This window comes from Castor canadensis, chromosome 11 (genome assembly GCF_047511655.1).
Source record: "Castor canadensis chromosome 11, mCasCan1.hap1v2, whole genome shotgun sequence".
Lineage (NCBI taxonomy): Eukaryota > Metazoa > Chordata > Mammalia > Rodentia > Castoridae > Castor > Castor canadensis.
Genome location: NC_133396.1, coordinates 136,177,741 through 136,196,812, shown reverse-complemented (window position 1 = coordinate 136,196,812; position 19,072 = coordinate 136,177,741). Strand labels below are relative to the sequence as shown.

Here is a 19,072-nt window from a genome sequence, read left to right as displayed (position 1 = left end):
GTTTCACAAAATGTATATAACATTGTTATATACATTTTAGATTATAAATAAGCTACAATATAAAGAATGATAATACAGCAGTACAGTATTACTGAAGTAATAATTTACATTATGAAAGCATTCTGGATACCACAGGAAAAAGTATTTATCATGAGATTTTTACCCCCCTCTAATTCTCCGTATGACATTCTGATATTTTATTCCTGAATACAATTTCAGGTTACTTTTTCAATCACCAGTTATAATGCATTTAATCAGGTTTTAATAGTTGGCAATGAAAGTGTTGTAATTATTTTTAACATAAGTGGCTGGATGAGTGGCTCAAGTAGTAGACCATCTGGCTAGCAGACATGAGGTCCTGAGTTCAAACACTTGTACCACCAAAAAAGAAAAAAAAAGTGCAAATAACATAAGAAAAGCTTTCAATTGTATATAATTGAATTCAATCAATTAGATATAAAACACTAACTTTCCTTTTTATTCATGTGTGCATACATTGTTTGGGTCATTTCTCCCCCCTTCCCCGCACCCTCTTCCTTACTCCCTCCCCTGTTCCCTCACTTACCCCCCTTACCTCTCACTACCAGGCAGAAACTATTCTGCCCTTATCTCTAATTTTGTTGAAGAGAGAGTATAAGCCATAATAGGAAGGACCAAGGGTTTTTACTAGTTGAGATAAGACTAGCTATACAGGGAGTTGACATGCATTTATTTCCTGTACATGCGTATTACCTTCTAAGTTAATTCTTCTTGAACTAACCTTTTCTCTAGTTTCTGGTCCTCTTTTCCTATTGGCCCCAGTTGCTTTAAAGTATCTGTTTTAGTTTCTCTGTGTTGAGGGCAACAAATGCTATGTAGTTTTTTGGGTGTCTTACTTATCCTCATACCTTCCTTGTGAACACTAACATTTTAATCCATGTGTTTTTATAAAAATTGAGAAAGTGGTAATATTATCTGTTATTTTCAAAGAAAACCAATGAGATTTATAATGTTGCAATGAAAAGTCTAAGCTCATGAAAGTCATGAATATTCTGGTAAACAGGTAAACACAATGGAGCTTGTTGTGAAACACAAATTTTACTGCATTTGTATTAATAAGTTTATTAGAAGGTAAGTAAACTTTACAAAATTAGCATAAAATGAAAATTTGCTAGAGATAATTCAATTAATTGCTAAATTAAAAAACTATGTAAATAAACAATATTTACATGATAAATAGTGACAATATATGGTTCTGGATTGTCAACAAAGCTATCACTTGAGAAATTACAATGTGTCCAGTGTTAGGAGACAGATGTGAAGTATGGACTAGGGCAGTGGCTTGATCATAGAGCAGTGGTCTCCAAATTATACTCCATTTGAAAGCTGAAAAATGCTAAATAGGTAAAGATGTTCTAATACTTACCTGGCAGGGGAGATACCTTGATCACGAAGGTGGTTTTCCCAGGGCAGGCTGATCCATTGTACTCCTGATGTGCTGACCCCTGCAATTTCCCCAAATGTGAGAAACTCAACTACAGAATTTGTAGTAGTGGAGGACTGTATTCGCATCTCCCCTGCAAAAAATAAATAGATAGATAGATAGATAGATACATAAAGGTGTTCTTGAGCAGAAGTAATGGTGGAGAGCATATTCTTATTTCACAAGGATTTAGGGTGCTCTGCACTCTATGCCCCTTTTGGAGTTCTCATTGTATAACCATGTGGATGATATGGAAAAATTCTGCATTAAAAACCTTCAGTTAAAACATATATAGTTTTATAACCTTTGGGTATTGTCTCTTTGCAAATGTATTAAAATTTTCTGTGGTGTAAAACACGGTTTGGGAATGTTACAATATTTTCATTTACAATCTGGTATGCTGCTGCTATGTAAACTGAAGATAGTAAACATTTTGAATTATATTTTTTATCAAACACAATTGTCCTCAACAGGGTTTTTAAAGTAAAAATATGTGTACTGTATACTACTTGTGAAAAACCATGGCACTTTTTAAAAAGTTAAATCATAAGTATAGTATTGAATGAATGATTTTGATAATAACATAATGAGTACAGAATAATGCAATGATATGGAGTATGTTTGATCAGAGAAAAAATTGGTTTAAGAACATATATGAAATAGATTGTTGAAAAATTCCTGTGTTCAAAGAAAAGATTTGATATATGGTCTTAAAAATTTGGAAACAGTTGTCTTTTGTTTATTTGTTTTGTTGAATCAAAGGATCATTAGAAGTAGGGAAAATTTAGGGCAGAAAGTTTATCTCAGCTGAAAAAACACAGGAAGAGGTAACATGGGGCAAGGGGGAAGATTGGATAGTCTTGATATTATGGAGATTAACAAAAGAAGAAGAATTTGCTTGTTTTTATGAAGTTTGAGTAAATTGCAGTATACAGACAAGTGTTTGATTTATGGATTCAAGGAGCTGCCCTGACCTTCCAAGCTTCAAGCAGAACCTGCATGTGATTGCACCAGCTAGAGTGGCAGTGAGCTATACAAGAAAATGAAAGGATATTTATCTACGTTGTCTCATTTCTCTTGCCTTTTGGCATTATTACATGGATGAAACCCCAGAATGAGAGACATGACACTCATTTTCAAGGGGATTCTGTAAAGTGATTTGGGGTGTTAAAATTATGGCAATTTGCATCTTGAAGACTTTGCTGCCAAGTTGAGAATGCATAGTGCTGGCCGTAAAGAGCGGGAAATGGAAGAACACATTTAAACTGCCAAGTATCAGATATGAATTATTCAGAAAGGAAAAGGTTAAGAATTAATCAATTTGAAAATTTTGTCTAATTATCTCAAGAGAGTTTAAAATGATTTTGTCAGAGTTACTTTTTCATGAGTATTATTTTGAACATAGAAAATAGATGATGATTCTTAGAATAAATGTTGATTCTTTGGTTTGGCTTCTTGTGAGGTCATTCTTCATTTAAATTACTTTAACTTCAAAAATAAGTTCAAAACTCCCTCTGACAGACATCTCATTAACACTTTTTAAATTTCTAGTCTAGCTCATCCATCTATGTTTTTCTTCCCTTCCCTTTATTATTTGTGACAGAAGATATTAATAGCCAAATTCTTCAGGATTTCACATCAACTGCATCTTATTCTACGTTTTAATATTTCTCTAAAATTATACCTTATATTTTCCAAATAGCAATAATTTGTTAGTCAGTATATTTAATACATATAACAAAAGCAATCCAGAAACATTTATTTCTCACAGAGCCCCATGATAAAGCTTAGCAAAATATAAGAAATTAAACTTCTACTACACACTCTGATTTCTAGTCAACTCCAGTTGGAATTTTCAAAGTCATGGCTCTGTAACTGTGCATCAGAATGATCTAAGAAGCTTGTTAAAATCTTATTCTTAGCTGCTCCCACCCTGTAATAAGTGAGCCTGGGCATACCCAGGCGCTCACATTCATAACCAGTATCCTAGGTTATCCAAACGCAGGTGGTCAATGGACCACAATTCATGAAAGACTATTTTAAAATGCAACAAGTACAATTTCTTGCTCCATATAAAGCTCACATTTTGAGTTCTAATAACTTCCTTCCTTCCTTCCTACTTTCCTTCCTTCCTTCTATTCTTTCTTTTTCTTTTGTGCTTCTGGTATGAAAGCCAGGATCTCATACATGCTAGGCAGGTGACTTACCACTGACCTCCTCTTCTCTTTTACCAATATTTACAATTAAGACTATTGGTAAAAAAAGAAAAAAATACAACAACCTCAAAGATGAAGGAAGGCTGTGAAAGAGAAAGATAAAAACTAACAAATTAACATTTTAACATTTATTGAATTCCTAATATAACTTATTGAACTGTCAAAAATAAGCTAAAAATAATATAAAAATTAAGGGAAACTGGTCTTAGTTAAAAAAAATTAACGAAGTGTTAGGACGTGGTGACATATTGCATTTGTTGTACAATATGTGGACATCCTTAGAGCAAGCAGCCAGGTTTACATAGCAGCTGCTAAGAGCAATACCAGCAGCTTCTCGTACATTTAGAATACAGGGGTGGAATGGAACGTAAAATGAAAGGAAATTAAGTTCTACATTTATGATAAACACAATGATCTGTTTCATTAAGTCCTCATTTCAATTTTTTTAACCAAACCTCACTTTAATAACGCTCACCACTGCCATCATATTAAAAACTTACAAAGGAAAAAATCACAATTCTACACTGACCTTATATCTTTTGATGCATTTGTCTTGTTTCACTTTGGTTGTTGCTTTTCTTTATAATTTACCTTTATATAATAAACTCATTTTCTTGTTCCATTTATGGAATGTAACACAAGAAATGACTCCATAGTCAATGATTTAAAAAACTAATAAACTGTTTTATTATTAGTCATAGATGCTGTATATCAGAAATTCAGAAGAGCTGTAAAGGTGCAGTATGAGCTGTAGCATCTGGAGGTTGACCATGTTCTCGTCATGAATTCTTAGAGCTTCTCCATGGTTCCTCTCAGATAAGAATGGTTCAGTTTTTCTTGTAGAAAACTAAAGGCACTTGAATTTTTTGCATGTCATTTCAGGGCTGCAGATTCAGTATGACTGTAAAGAAAACAGAAGCCTCTTCACATTTTGAATGCATAGTGTCATATCTTTCTGATTATGAGTTATACTTGTGTCCACATTCAAGCAGAAGGGTCGTGATCCTCACTACTTGACCAAGGGACTACGTAACCCATGACAGAAAACCACCTGGGAGGCAAGTATTGAGTTGTCTTCAGAAAATTCAATCTGACACCCATTTATTATATTTATGTCCACAACCTCCAGCGGATGCATGCAGTATAGTGTAAACTGAATAAGATCAGAGCTGTTTATGTATTGGTGTTATATAATTAAAGAAATGCTTTCCTTTGTATTTTCTAAGAAGGCACCTTGCTGAACTTCTTATGAAATAACATAATATTTTAATTGACTGAGATTTTATTTTACCACAATTGCTTATTAGGAATTTAATATGAGCAACAAATAATTCTTTGAAGCCAAAGTACAAGAGGTTAACCTGAAGCATTCTGGTGGGGAAAAGGTGTCAGAATAATGAGAACAAAGGAGAATAGAAAATAAACAAGGTTGGGAAAAGTTTTGTCTTAAAGAAAATAAAATTTACTGGCTGAAACTGAGTACATTAGTGAGAATACTTAACTGAAAAATGAATGATTGTTAAGAAGGTGCATATAATTCATTTTTCAATTATACAGGCACTTGCTCTGGGCTTACTATTGCTTCAGGCTTGTGAAAATGAGGCGAAAAAGACAGAAATGCCTCCTTTTTCTCACTGCACTTCTGTTGTAGGGGAAAACTAAAAGATGAGTAAGTACATAAACAAACATTGTAGAGGTACTGGCTATAAGCCAGCTTATAGATTTGTTGGCTACAAGGGTTGTTTGTTTTAACTAGCCAAGGAAACCTTATTGAGAAATTAAATTCTCCTGAAACCTATGTGAAAAGAATAAAGCAATCATGTCAAAGAAGGTCAGGTCAGAAGTTTACAAAATGGGTGGAATGAAAGAGAATGGGTGACATAAGAGAACTACACAGGGGTCAGACAGGATTGTGTGTTCATGTAAGAAATTTTTAGATCTTATGCTAAATTTGATTGGAAATCAAACAGTGAAATAGTGTGAGTTAATATAAATCTAGTTTTACATGGAGGATACAATGAAGAAGGCGAAGGTAACTAATAGAGGATGAACAGTGTCTTGGGTAGAGATGAGAGATTATGTTAGCTTCAGATAGGATATTGGCTATAAATATAGAGATAAATGCATGGATTCAATATATATTTAGATGTACCAAATGGCATGCTACTTTTGATTTCAGCTCTGACTTACAAAGTTATTACTCATATAGTTATGCTAAAAAATAGACCGTTTTTCAGAATTTCCCTTGATATTTGTAGTGGCCACCTGACAAACTAAATATCACCAAAGTTTACTGGACATAGTAGAGACTGAGAGTGGAGGGTAAATTGTGACCCTAAAGTGTGGAGAGTCAAGTGCATCCGGATGGTCACAGGCAAGATGTGCTTACACAGGGCACAAAGCACCATATGCCAAAAGCTGGAATGAATTCAAGCAACATATTTAACAAATTGCTAACACCAGAAGGCCTATTAGCTAGAGACTGAAAGGTTTCTGTGAGCTGTGTTCCTGGGGGGTACTCAGACAGTTGCAAGTTTTTTCTCCAGATTGTTCACCAGATTTTTATTGTTTTATTTTATTTATTTTTCATTATTGTTGTACTGGGGGTACATTGTGATATTTATAAAAGTTCCAACAATATATCATAATTGAATTAATGCACTCCCTCATTCTCCTTAATCTCCCCTCCTCCCATTCCTGGAATAGTTCCATTTTTCATTTTCATACACATGTATGCAATATTTCCACCACATTCCCCCACCTACACTCTTTATTTTTAAAGGAGGGTCAGAATGTGCCTCAGCTGGAATTTTCAACAAAAAGAAGTAAGCAACCATTGTGAATCCTGCCAGACTTGGTGCACAAAATCCTGACCTTCAGGAAAAGGATTTCAGTAGAGTACAGTGGAAAACTTTGCAGGATGGTAGACCACACCAAAACTGCTGGCCCTAACCTTCTTCTCTCAACTAATAAATAAATAAATAAAGCCAGAGTGAACAGAGAAGAGCACTTTTGAAGACTAGAAACTGTATCCTGGGAAGAAACTAATGGGCAGGAAGGAAGAAAAAGAGAGCTCTCTTTGTGGATTTCCAAAGGGCACACCTTCAGTTACAGAGAGATCCACAAATAGACTGAAATTTATTTAGGAAATCATGTAATAATTTTCTCTCCCATAACCTACCACCGCAATGTCAAATATTAAGAATACTAAGTACATTACAACTGTAAGACTCTGAGTCTGAGGCGCAGTTAAGATAAAACTGTAAAAGCAAGATGGGAGAAAAACTCAAGCCTACCAGATCAGTTTGAAGTCTCTAAAGCCCATAATTACAATAAATGCTGAATGTATCCTAAATTCTAGCAACCATCCCATGTGAAAAGGCCTGCTTATTTTAGTAAATATGATCCTATTTAGTATGTCTATTTTTTGATAAAAATTATAAGGCATTCAAAAAGGAAAGACAAAAGATGACTGAAGAGACAAAACAATCATCCAAATCATACTTAGGTATGACACAGTTATTGGAAATATCAGAGAATTTGAAAGAACTCTGGGCTTGATATAAGAGGTTAATAATATGCAAGTCCAAACATGAGATATCAACAAAAGATATAACATAAAATGAAATCCTAGCAATTAAAAACAAAGTAGTAGAAATTAATAATAATATACTTATCAATAAATCCATAGACTCAACAAGTTAAAGTAAGAATCAGTGAAAATGAAGATAGGTCAATAGAAACTTTCCAATATGACCTGAAAAGGGAAAAAATAAATCAGTGGTTGGCTAGGGTTTGGGTGGAGGAGGAAGTGTTCAATAACGGATGTTCAGGGAATATTTCAATTTGTCAAGCTGCTGTGTGGTACTTTAATGAAAATACAAAGCATTAAGTATATACCCAAACCCAAAGAATGAATTTTAATGTGTGCAAACTTAAAAGATGATTTAGAAGGTTGAGAGACTGCAGGATGAATGCAGAATGTGATGAAAGAATCTAGCTGTGTCAAAAATGTATGAAACAGTATTAATGAAGAAAATTGGGAACTAGGTAATGATCTGAATAACCTTGGAAATGAGTAAAGTCTATTAGACTAAAGAAAAAGAAAACAGTATGAACCCTGTACTGTAGTTAGTGAAGACATTTTCTACAGCAGTGCCAGTCACAATCTGATAGCACTATAGTTATATAATGGAAACTGAATAATTAAGTAAATGAGTACTAAATGGTCAGATACAAAGGGAATAGGCTAGAATGATTCATAATATAATTGATTAGAGTTGGAAATAGCCATGTGAACTCATGCTTATCTGATTCTGGATGCAGATGGTTGCATAAAGAAATATTTAAAGATGCATTTATATGTAGGAGTTAGTATACACATATATTCCTTGCTTTGTCAGCTGAGGGGGGCTAGAAGCTGGCGAATCCCAATAGCAGTGAGTGAAATTAGCATCAGATTAATACCATGCTCCAATAAGAGGAAATTGCATTTCTTTAAAAAAATGGTTTATTCTAGACTATGACAAGAAATATACAATATAAGCTAGACTTAACTTCTTGGTACAGAGAATAAGGAAGTCTTAAAGCACAAATAAAAATATGCAGTGGTTCAAATATGCCAAAAGGGAAGAGAGGCCAACCAAAAGAGTCCCCAAATATCAGTGCTGAAGCAATTTGAGTAACAAAATAAATTACTATGGGATTATTACTGAGAATATTAATGAATATCCATCACTCAAAAGAGATAAATTCAATTAATTTTGAGCCAAGTCTTCCACACAGATAAATTCTAAATGTTTTGTAGGTAGCTCCCCTTTAAGGAAAACCACAAGCATGGCTTTGAGTGTAGTGACTTCCTTCTAAAGAGCACGACATGGAACAGGAGATAAAAGAGTTTACAGTGGAGAAAACTGATAGGCACTACTTCAGTGAAGGACCAAGGTCCACATCACCAATGATAAGTCAAAGAGATAGGATAGATTCTTTTTTTTTTCTTTTATTATTCATATGTGCATACAAGGCTTGGTTCATTTCTCCCCCCTGCCCCCACCCCCTCCCTTACCACCCACTCCGCCCCCTCCCTCTCCCCCGCCCCAATACCCAGCAGAAACTATTTTGTCCTTATTTCTAATTTTGTTGTAGAGAGAGTATAAGCAATAACAGGAAGGGACAAGGGGTTTTGCTGGTTGAGATAAGGATAGCTATACAGGGCATTGACTCACATTGATTTCCTGTGCGTGGGTGTTACCTTCTAGGTTAATTCTTTTTGATCTAACCTTTTCTCTAGTTCCTGGTCCCCTTTTTCCTATTGGCCTCAGTTGCTTTAAGGTATCTGCTTTAGTTTCTCTGCATTAAGGGCAACAAATGCTAGCTAGTTTTTTAGGTGTCTTACCTATCCTCACCCCTCCCTTGTGTGCTCTTGCTTTTATCATGTGCTCATAGTCCAATCCCCTTGTTGTGTTTGCCCTTGATCTAATGTCCACATATGAGGGAGAACAGATAGGATAGATTCTTAATGGGTTGTACTTATTTGATGAAGAAAAAATTATTTTCTTTTCGGGAAACATTTAGTTAGATGACTTAGTTTAAAGTCTATGATGTAAATCACTGTTTGATTTAACTAAATAAATTTTATTTTAGGAACAATTTATACATCAATCAAGTAAGTTATTTGTGAGAGAGAAAGACGTGACATAATTTGCGTTCAAATACACCCCTAAAAAGCAGAATTCAGGGTTTAATCCTTTAGTTTCTACAGATGCTGTATAGAGGAAATGTTCTATAGCCTGTACTGTCCAATATAAGAGCTATATGTTATGTGGTTGCTGGACATTGAAAATGTGGGTAATTAAACTAGGGGTCTGAATTTTCTATTTTATTCCATCTTAAATAATATCAATTGCCACATGACACATGCTGTCCCATGTAGAACAGCACTGTCCTGGACATTTGCTGTGCAGAATTCAAAAAAAGTCAGAGGCCTGATTGTTATTGCAGAAAATAACAAAATCTTTATAAAACTTGAAACCAGAGTAAGAAGAGACAAAATACTTGAGGTACTGAAGAAGAGAAGAACTAAGAATGATTTTGGAAAGAGCTTTGTTGGGGTTGCAATATTAGGTTCATAAGCAGCTTCTCTTGAGTGATCTTTTCTTGCCCACGTTTCATGCTCATAATTAGTAAAGGAAACTGAGCTGGTAACATGAAGAGAAGACAGTGGAAGCAGCAGCAGAGTAGTAGCAGCCGTGAAGGTATCAGCAGCCACCACCCCAGTACTGAGAGCAGCAAGTGATGAAAAAGTAACTGAAGAATTCTGGAGTGACCAGGGAAGAATGGGGAATAGAGGAAATAGACACAATGAATACCATCAGGAGCTAAAGATGAGAAACAATGCGCCCTGGTAACTGGAAGTGTCCCGCAGAGCTATCAGCCATAAGGGGCAAAATATCAGATTCTCTAGTCTTAGAGGGCACCCCCTGTTGGTCCTTGTTGCTGTCCGTTATTTGCTGAAATATAAGTATTACAATAGCTGCTAAATGTCAGTGTCTCTGGTGCCGAGAGCAAGACGCCTCCAGCCTGTGTTCTAAAGTCAGGAGCAATAGGCTGCTAACTCTCAGGGTTTGGACCTGTAAGCCTCTGGGTCAGCCACTCCAGTCCCTAACCTTGGGTACTCAAGGGCCTGTGGTTGCCAGTGCTAGAACTTCCCCTTCTCCCTATTTACCCACAAGTCCCATCTGGGTGTAGCAAAAGGACTCCAGCAAACTGATTGGTAATATGTATGCATATTTTGCAAAGTTCTTACTATATTTTAAACAAACATGCAAACAAAGGCAGTAACAAAGATACAATTAAACATAGAATTTCAGTGATATTTCCCATGTAATGAACTGTGAACAAATAATCTTTGCTGAACTTGAGATTTCTTTATGTGGTGAAAGACTCTGTCCAAGCAAGGAAATGAAAACTGATACATCTCTCTATATATATCAACTGTGCACTCATTTTAAATGGCGACTTCCTGCCTCCTGTCCTAGATGACTAGAACGTTGAAATTATAAAAATGTATCCACCACATCTCTTCAGACTTTACCGCTTACTTATGTAACCCAATCTGAGAGTCCATTAGGTTTTGTACTATATAAAATGTTGTAATTCTTCTGAAACTGTTTTTTTTTTTTCCTCACTCAACATTACACAATAGAAGATAAATCCATGTTGGTAGGTGAAGCTGAAATGTGCAACAGAGCCTTGGCATTCATGAATATGTGGTTACACGGAGACGACCACTAAGGAGAAGTCAAGAATGCTGGATTCATTTTTCCCATAATGCTGCCCGGCTTCTGCTGAGGATATGTCACCTTTCAACAAATCTTAAATTTTCTCTTTATCATTTAAATTAAGCAATCTGTGTCCTTTTTGGCTTGGGAGGATCACCGTGACTTTTAGTTTGCTTTGTGGGTATCACTTGCTCTCTGGGAGACAGATTTTCACAAAATGAAAGTCTGAGAAACAACAGATCACACAATTTAAACACAACTGAGGATAATGTGGACTGAGAGAGCTCAGTCAGCATCAATGGAGCTAATGTAAGGCACCTACAGTAATTTAAAATGTTCGTGTTTGAAATTTCTTTTGAATTTTTATTTAATATCTTTTCTTGACCATGCTTGGTAAAAACCACTTGTAACAAATCCATGAAGGTAGGTTTAATGTATTCAAGTATAGAGTTTTATAATACCCCATTGTGAAAGCTGCATCTAAGTTACTTTTGTATTATTTCATTTAGAGTTTTTCAGGTTTACTAGATAGAATGATTGAGTATTTCTCTAGGACATACATTGCTGATGTAAAAGCTGGCTTTTATATATTGAACCTGTACAATCTCATGTTTTGGAAGTTAATACCAACTATTTTCCAACCAAATAGTCTTAACTTATTACACTCTCTCCTTTATTGTTAGTTACAAAGAGACAAATTCTTGTTAATATATGATACGGGAAAATTTTACCTCTTTTTGATTGATAAAAATGGTTCTATATTTGTGAATTCAATTTATATTTTCTCATTAACAGGTTTTCATAAGTGTTGTTTGTTGTTCATTCATATTTTCTCTTATGCTTTTCAAAACCACCATATATTTTTGTATATACCTAACATTTTATAGGGATTTTTAAAAAACAGTTTTTATGGGACAAATAGAAGAAAACTAACTCTTCCAAAGCCAGATGTAGATCAAGGAAATTCCATTAATGTTATTCATGTATTACATTATAAAGCCATAGAAAATCTTTTTATCAAAGACTAAAAATTGTACACTAAGTGTATTTCTTCTAATGGGTGACTGGAATAATAGTTAACTACTTAATCATTAATACTTCCTTCCATGTGGGTACACGAGGTTAGCTGTATGCCAAAGTCTATAGTGCCTATGCAGATCATTAAAGAACTGAGCAGCCTGGACATGTGTACCTTGGAGAACACCTAGAATCACATGACTTGTATGTGAAAGCTTTTCTGATCAATTGGATGTAAATTTACTTTTCAAATTTCAGAGAAATAAAACAGAATTTCCCACTTCATAAGGAGCCCTCAACATGGAAAACTAAAGACTACTTTGACACTAGACATGAACTAAAGAGACCTAGGAATGAAAACTGACAGGAAGGAGTGCAAACGTGTGAAGACCAGAGGCTGAGTCCTGAAGCACACCCCATCAGAGACTGTAGTGCACTGACTGTGTGCTGAGTCTGGTGGGGGAGGGCAGCTTTCTTCTGAGCTTGTCAGGTACAAGCTGTGTAACCACCTATGGTTGGGCCTGCAGTATCACAGAAATTTCTAACCAGGAACCAGGCTCCTCATGAGTAATTTACACTAGCAGTCTAAGGATTAGCCAGGATCAAATTATAATTTTCATCCTCTTTATAGAACATATATTACATGCTTCCTTGATTTAAAGATTATTTAATAGTGACATTCAGCTGTTGGATTGCCATATGCTATGAAATATCTATATGTACTTAAAACATAGCTGAAACTTGACTGTGGGAGCGGAAAAAAATAGAACAGAATGTTACATTGGCAGAAATATAAAGAAGATTTCCTAATTAGAAGTGTTGAAGGAGACATGCATAATTATGTAATTTTAGATTTGAAAATGATTTAATATATTAAAGCAAACCTATTGATTTTAAACAAGTGTACATATCCTTAAAAGTAAAAATTCTAAAGTTTCTCTAAGCTCATACAATTAGGAATTGCATAGCTGGAGCTAAAAACTAGAGCTTCTGGTTCATAAGTACATGTTATTCCTTCTATGGCACATTATTCTAAAGTCATAAGCCGTATCACTTGCCATTAAAGAAACAGCATGAAATAATTCTCAGTCCAGAGTACAGAGCACAAATTTTCAGGAATATAGGCTTTTGTCCAGAAAACAAAGCTAGTTAAGAGGATAAAAGTATTAATACGCGATACTCAGAAATATCTTTCATATGCCATTAAGTGTATATTTAAGAAGACATCTCTATCTTAGTTGTTAGGCATGATAAATTTACAGGTGTTTACTGAGACAATGTCATGATATTAGTCTACTAGGGCTACCATAACCATAACCAAGACCCAAAGTATGGGTATCTTAAGCAATGAAAGTATTTTTCATAGTCCAGGAAACTTGAAGAACCAGATCAAGGCCCAGCAGGGTCCAGTTTCTCCTTGAAGATGGCCAATTTATCATTATGTCCTTCGATGGGTTTTCCATCAGATTGGTGTCCCACGCTTATGATTTCGTTCAGCCTTAATTACCTCCTTATGATTCTTTTCTCCAAATACGGTCACATTGGGGGTCAAGATGTCAATATATAAGTTTTGTTGAGACACAATTCAGTCCATTGCATTCACCAATACAAAAATTAATGGATGCAGCTATTTGAAGAACTTTATCTTCTCTTAGCAAAACAAAACTGTCTGAACACTCAACTTTAGAAAACATATATTTTGGTTGTAAAAACTTACCCTGCATTAAAAACCAATGCTTAGAGCTGCATTTCAAAGAACAAAGATAAGAACGAATTTGAAAGTATCACTACTTCTTTCATTTTTTCCTTTCATTTCTGTCTTTTCAAACTTACATAAAGTAATATCTCTCTCCATTTATTTTATAATAACTCTCTGTATATTTTATTTTTACATTTAGATACTGCAGTTCTTCCACTTTTCTTTCTTAATACTTGCCCCTTCTTCTTATTGAATTCTTACATTTAACTAAATTAGATATATCTAAATATCCATGTACCCATTCCCCGTTTGTCCATCTGCAACTCCAACAATGTCAGTCTAAGTCTTTCCGCTATTGGCATTTATCGGGTTCTTTCACTTTTGCCACAGTCTACCGTTTATAAAAATCTTTGTAATTGTATTACATGCCCTTAGTTAATCCATGATAATTTCACCACCTCAAGGTCCAACTTAATTCTGTTTAAAGCATTAAATCTCTATGTTACATATTCTAGGAGTTGGACAGGGAAATCTTTTGAGTGGAGGGGTGAGGTTACAGGTCAATATTCTGTCTACCACAGGTGAGGTTCCCTGATGCACTATGTGTGTGCAAGTGGGCACCTGTTTGCTATGTGCAAACATTATTGTTGGGCCAGTTTCATTTCATTCATTACAATGACTTCTTAACATAGTAAACATAAATTTAAAAAAGACAAAAATTTTTAACATTTTTCTCATTGTTGTATCTCCACCTCTTAATATGACAGATGTTATGTATTTAGTCTATGGTAGATATATGTAGTGTGATGAAGTCCATCATGCGTAAATAAGTGAAATGCCAATGACAAAACTTCAATCATTACCTTTCAAGTCAATTGAAAACTGGGGCCACACTTTCTATTCCTGTTGGTTACTTATAAACTGTACCAGAATTCTGTTCTGTAAATTTTCAGCCATGATAAAAGCTAGCACATCAGAGCCAACTTCAGAGCCTGTGTTTGGAGAAAATTTATAAAATTCGTATAGGAACAAACAGCTATTCAGACAAGTATTTTGGCACACCTTTATTCTATTTTCAGGATGTATTTCATAAGAGAAAAAAAGTACCAAAATTTGGTCAAATGATACAGCACCACTCATCACTGCCCACCATCAAAGATACTCAGTAGAAACATAATAAAATGCCTTCTCTATCCTAAATCCACAAGGAACTTTCTGCTTTTGTAATTTAAAGTCTCAAAAAAGAGTCCCTAGACTCTACCAAACCCTCTTCTTTTAATATCACTTTTCCGTGACAAGCTATGAAGGATTTCAGCAATATTTGCTTTTCTCCTTCTGTTTTCTGCCCTTCCAGTGCTATTTAACACTACTTGTGTTGTGTATTATACTAAAAACAATGCTTACTGCTACAAATGATGATGTACTGAAATGCTGGTAAGATCCTGCATTGAAGTCAGGCATGGTGGTGCACACCTTTAATCCCAGCACTAGAGAAGCTACAGCAGGAGGATTGTGTGTGCAAGGACAGATTGGGCTACAGAATGAGAACCCTGTCTAAAAAAACAAGAATGGTGCTAAATATGTTAAAAAAATATAGGGTCAAGGGCAGGATTGCTTTCAGAGAATTCTCTCAGGATGTATATGCATATACAAAGAATTCAACAGTAAAAATGAAAAAACTCTGAACAGATACTTCATCAAAGAAGAAATAAAGCTAGCAAATGAATTTAGTAAACACATTCAGCATCATATGTCATTAGGAAGTTGAAAATTGTAGGGAAGAAATCCCTCTATATACCGATTAGAATGACAAATATCCCAAACTGACAAGACCAAATTCACGTGAGTATATGGAGCAACAGGAACTCTGATTTATTATTAGCACAGTGACAAATGCAAAACACTTTGAAAGCCAATCTGCTTGTCTCCTTTCGAAGCTCTGCATATATTTATTATACTGCCCAGAAGCCGCACCCCTTGGAGCTCATAACCAAAAGAGTTGAAAACATGACCATGCAATAAGCCTGCACACAGCAAATTTATTTATAATTACAAAAAACTGAAAGCAGCAGAGATGTATTTCAGCAGAGGAAGAGGTAAGGAAACTGGCAGCCCATACAAGGAGATACTACTTAATGACAGAAAAAGTCGGGAATCAAGCCACAAAAACAGGGCATGACCTAAGACTTCACAGAGATGCCAGCTGGATGCTGGATTTGGCATGATTACAAGTATGGTATTTGGAAAAGGCAAAACTATGGCAACAGTAAAAGACCAGTGTTTGAAGGCAGAGGAAGAAAGACTAATAAATACAGGAAGTATGGGACTGAAACTACTCTGCACATTCTGTTAGCTGGACTGTGCTGGGCCCTGAGTAGCCAAAGAGAGAGCACGGGCAAAGTTTGCACAAAGTTTGAGTGTCTTTTTCTCTATCTTGTCATTTTCTAATTCTCTACTAAATCCTATTATTTTGTTACTCATTTTACTTAATTATATGTACCCAGTAGGTAAAATCATCGTCTTATTTAGTTTTGTAATTTCAAATGTTACATACTAGTTACAAAGTAGGTGATTATTCACAAATACCTTTAATTAAAGTTAAAATAAGAGAAAATAATGAATGATAATGTGACTTAAAATATATAAGTAGTTAATGATTAATTATTTACTAAGACTAACAGATAATTGTATTATATAAGTAATTGAGAAAAATTTTAGATTTGTGTTTATTTTACTGAAGGAACACTTAGATAAAGTGATCTTTGTTCACTCCTGCTGCTAGGGTATTTTATTTCCCACAAAGGAAAATTAAATTTTACTATGTAAATTAGTTATGCAAGACCTGAGCTCTTAAAAAATTATTTAATATTAATTAACTGACAGATTGCTACACTGGACTTTTTTAAAAAATCTATTTGAGAGGAACTTAGGCCAGACTCTTTCATGAGAATGAGAAGATGAAGAAGTCATTTCAAGTGACAATGCACTATACTAAAGAACCACTCTGAGAAATGTTGAAAAAGTACAGGGTCTACAAGAATGATAAAGTAATCCTGCCAAGAAGAACTTGCATAAACATCACTGAAAGGCTTCTAAAATCATAGGAGAATGTTATGATCGCCAAATGATTTTTTATCCTTTCATGCTATAATCTGATGCAGAGTTCATCCTGGAATCCTTTGAAAAGAAACTAGTTACCATCTCATTAATTTTTATGCATGAATTAATGAGACAGCAACAAAAGCAGTTATTTGCACTGTAGTGTGCCACTAAAATGACTACCCATAATCTTTCAAAAGGACGAGAACAAAATCATTCATTTAAAACTTCAGCAGTTTTCAATAGAGGTAGGCACTAAAGCTACTGAATGTACAATTGTATACCCTCTTGCAAGTCTAAAATTATTTTATAATAGAAGTTAGAAGACTATTGGGGCAATATTAAGGTGTAACCATGTTCTCACATTTAAATTTAGCTAACATGAGACACTGATTTAAATAAATAAATGCTAATTTGGAGTGCAGTAGAGTTTTTTTAAGATGAATTTTCCATCTGTTACAATATCAATTTATGTAGGTTTGAAAATACATAATTTTATTCCTTATCAAAAGGCTTTTTTTGTGTTTTGTTAAAGTATACAAAAGGTATGCTTTTTGTGTGTGTGAGTGTGAATGAGTGTGAGAGTTGATTGTGTGTGAGTATATGTGAGTGTGTGAATCAGAGTGTGTGTACACAGAGGTGAGTGTATGCATGACAGTGAGTGAGTGTGTGTGCACAGAAGTGAGTGTGTGTGTGTGTGCAGAGGTGAGAGTGAGTGTGTGTGTGTGTGTGCAGAGGTGAGAGCGAGTATGTGTGTGTACAGAGGTGAGTGTGTGCATGTGAGTGTGTGCACCCAGAGGTGACTATATGCCTGAGAGTGAGTAGGTGTGTGTGCACAGAGGTGAGTGTGTGCATGAGAGTGAGTGTGTGTGTGCACAGAGGTGAGTGTGTGCATGAGAGTGAGTGTGTGTGTGTGCACAGAGGTGAGTGTGTGCATGAGAGTGAGTATGTGTGTGTACAGAGGTGAGTGTGTGCATGAGAGTGAGTATGTGTGTGTGTACAGAGGTGAGTGTGTGCATGAGAGTGAGTGAGTGTGTGTGTGCACAGAGGTGAGTGTGTGCATGAGAGTGAGTGAGTGTGTGTGTGCACAGAGGTGAGTGTGTGCATGAGGGTGAGTGTGTGTGTGTGCACAGAGGTGAGTGTGCATGAGAGTGTGTGTGCACAGAGGTGAGTGTGTGCATGAGTGAGTGTGCATGTGCATGAGAGTGAGGGTGTGTGTGTGTGCACAAAGGTGAGTGTGCATGAGAGTGAGTAGGTGTGTGTGCACAGAGGTGAGTGTGTGCATGAAAGTGAGTGTGTGTGTGTGCACAGAGGTGAGTGTGTGCATGAGAGTGAGTATGTGTGTGTACAGAGGTGAGTGTGTGCATGAGAGTGAGTGTGTGTGTGCACAGAGGTGAGTGTGTGTGTGTGCACAGAGGCGAGTGTGCATGAGAGTGAGGGTGTGTGTGTACAGAGGTGTGTGCATGAGAGTGAGTGAGTGAGTGTGTGCACAGAGGTGACTGTGCATGAGAGTGAGTGTGTGTGCACAGAGATGAGTGTGTGCATGAGAGTGAGTGTGCATGTGCATGAGAGTGAGGGTGTGTGTGTGCACAGAAGTGAGCGTGTGCATGAGGGTGAGTGTGTGTGTGCACAGAGGTGAGTGTGCATGAGAGTGAGGTTGTGTGTGTGCACAGAGGTGAGTGTGTGCATGAGAGTGAGGGTGAGTATATGTGAGTGTGCATGACAGTATATGTGTGTGTGTGTGCACAGAGGTCATAAGATGACCGTGTTCAGATTAAAATCACTCAAACATATTTTGGCTTTTTAATTTTTAAATAATAAACATTAAATTCATGTTTTTTTTCCTGTAATTTCTGCCTTTTGTGGTTTTCATTTTACATTTCAATTTCTGAATATTTCCTCTTTTTGTAGTTTTACATCTGTAAAACTCATCTGTAAAAATCATCTGTAAGAAAATTGAGGTTCCTCCACAAACCTTGCAAAATATACTTAATATGAATTTTTAGAACAATATTGCAAATGGAAAATAATGAAACATACCAAAGCCTTTAATCTGTTAAAATTGATATTTCAAAATTAACACAGGTGCTGTGTTCCTGTACAGACCAAGAACTAGGCAGCATGACTCTTATTGAATTTTCTACATCAAAAACATTCTACCAGCTTGATTCAAGCACTGATTTAGTGGTGATTTGATTGGCCACAGCAATTTCTCTGGATGAAGAATAACACTTGTGTTATTTCACTTTTCATAGAAGTAAGTGAAATACTGAGATCCTGACAGGCAAATGTCAGTAAC

The 19,072-nt window shown here is 35.6% G+C and overlaps 1 non-coding gene across 1 annotated transcript; it reads left to right on the top strand.

The window, feature by feature from the left end:
• Positions 1-1,397: 1,397 nt before the first annotated feature.
• Positions 1,398-1,559, top strand: LOC141414174 (U1 spliceosomal RNA). Its single transcript, XR_012439254.1, has one exon. It is a non-coding gene; the product is annotated as a U1 spliceosomal RNA (small nuclear RNA).
• Positions 1,560-19,072: the final 17,513 nt, after the last annotated feature.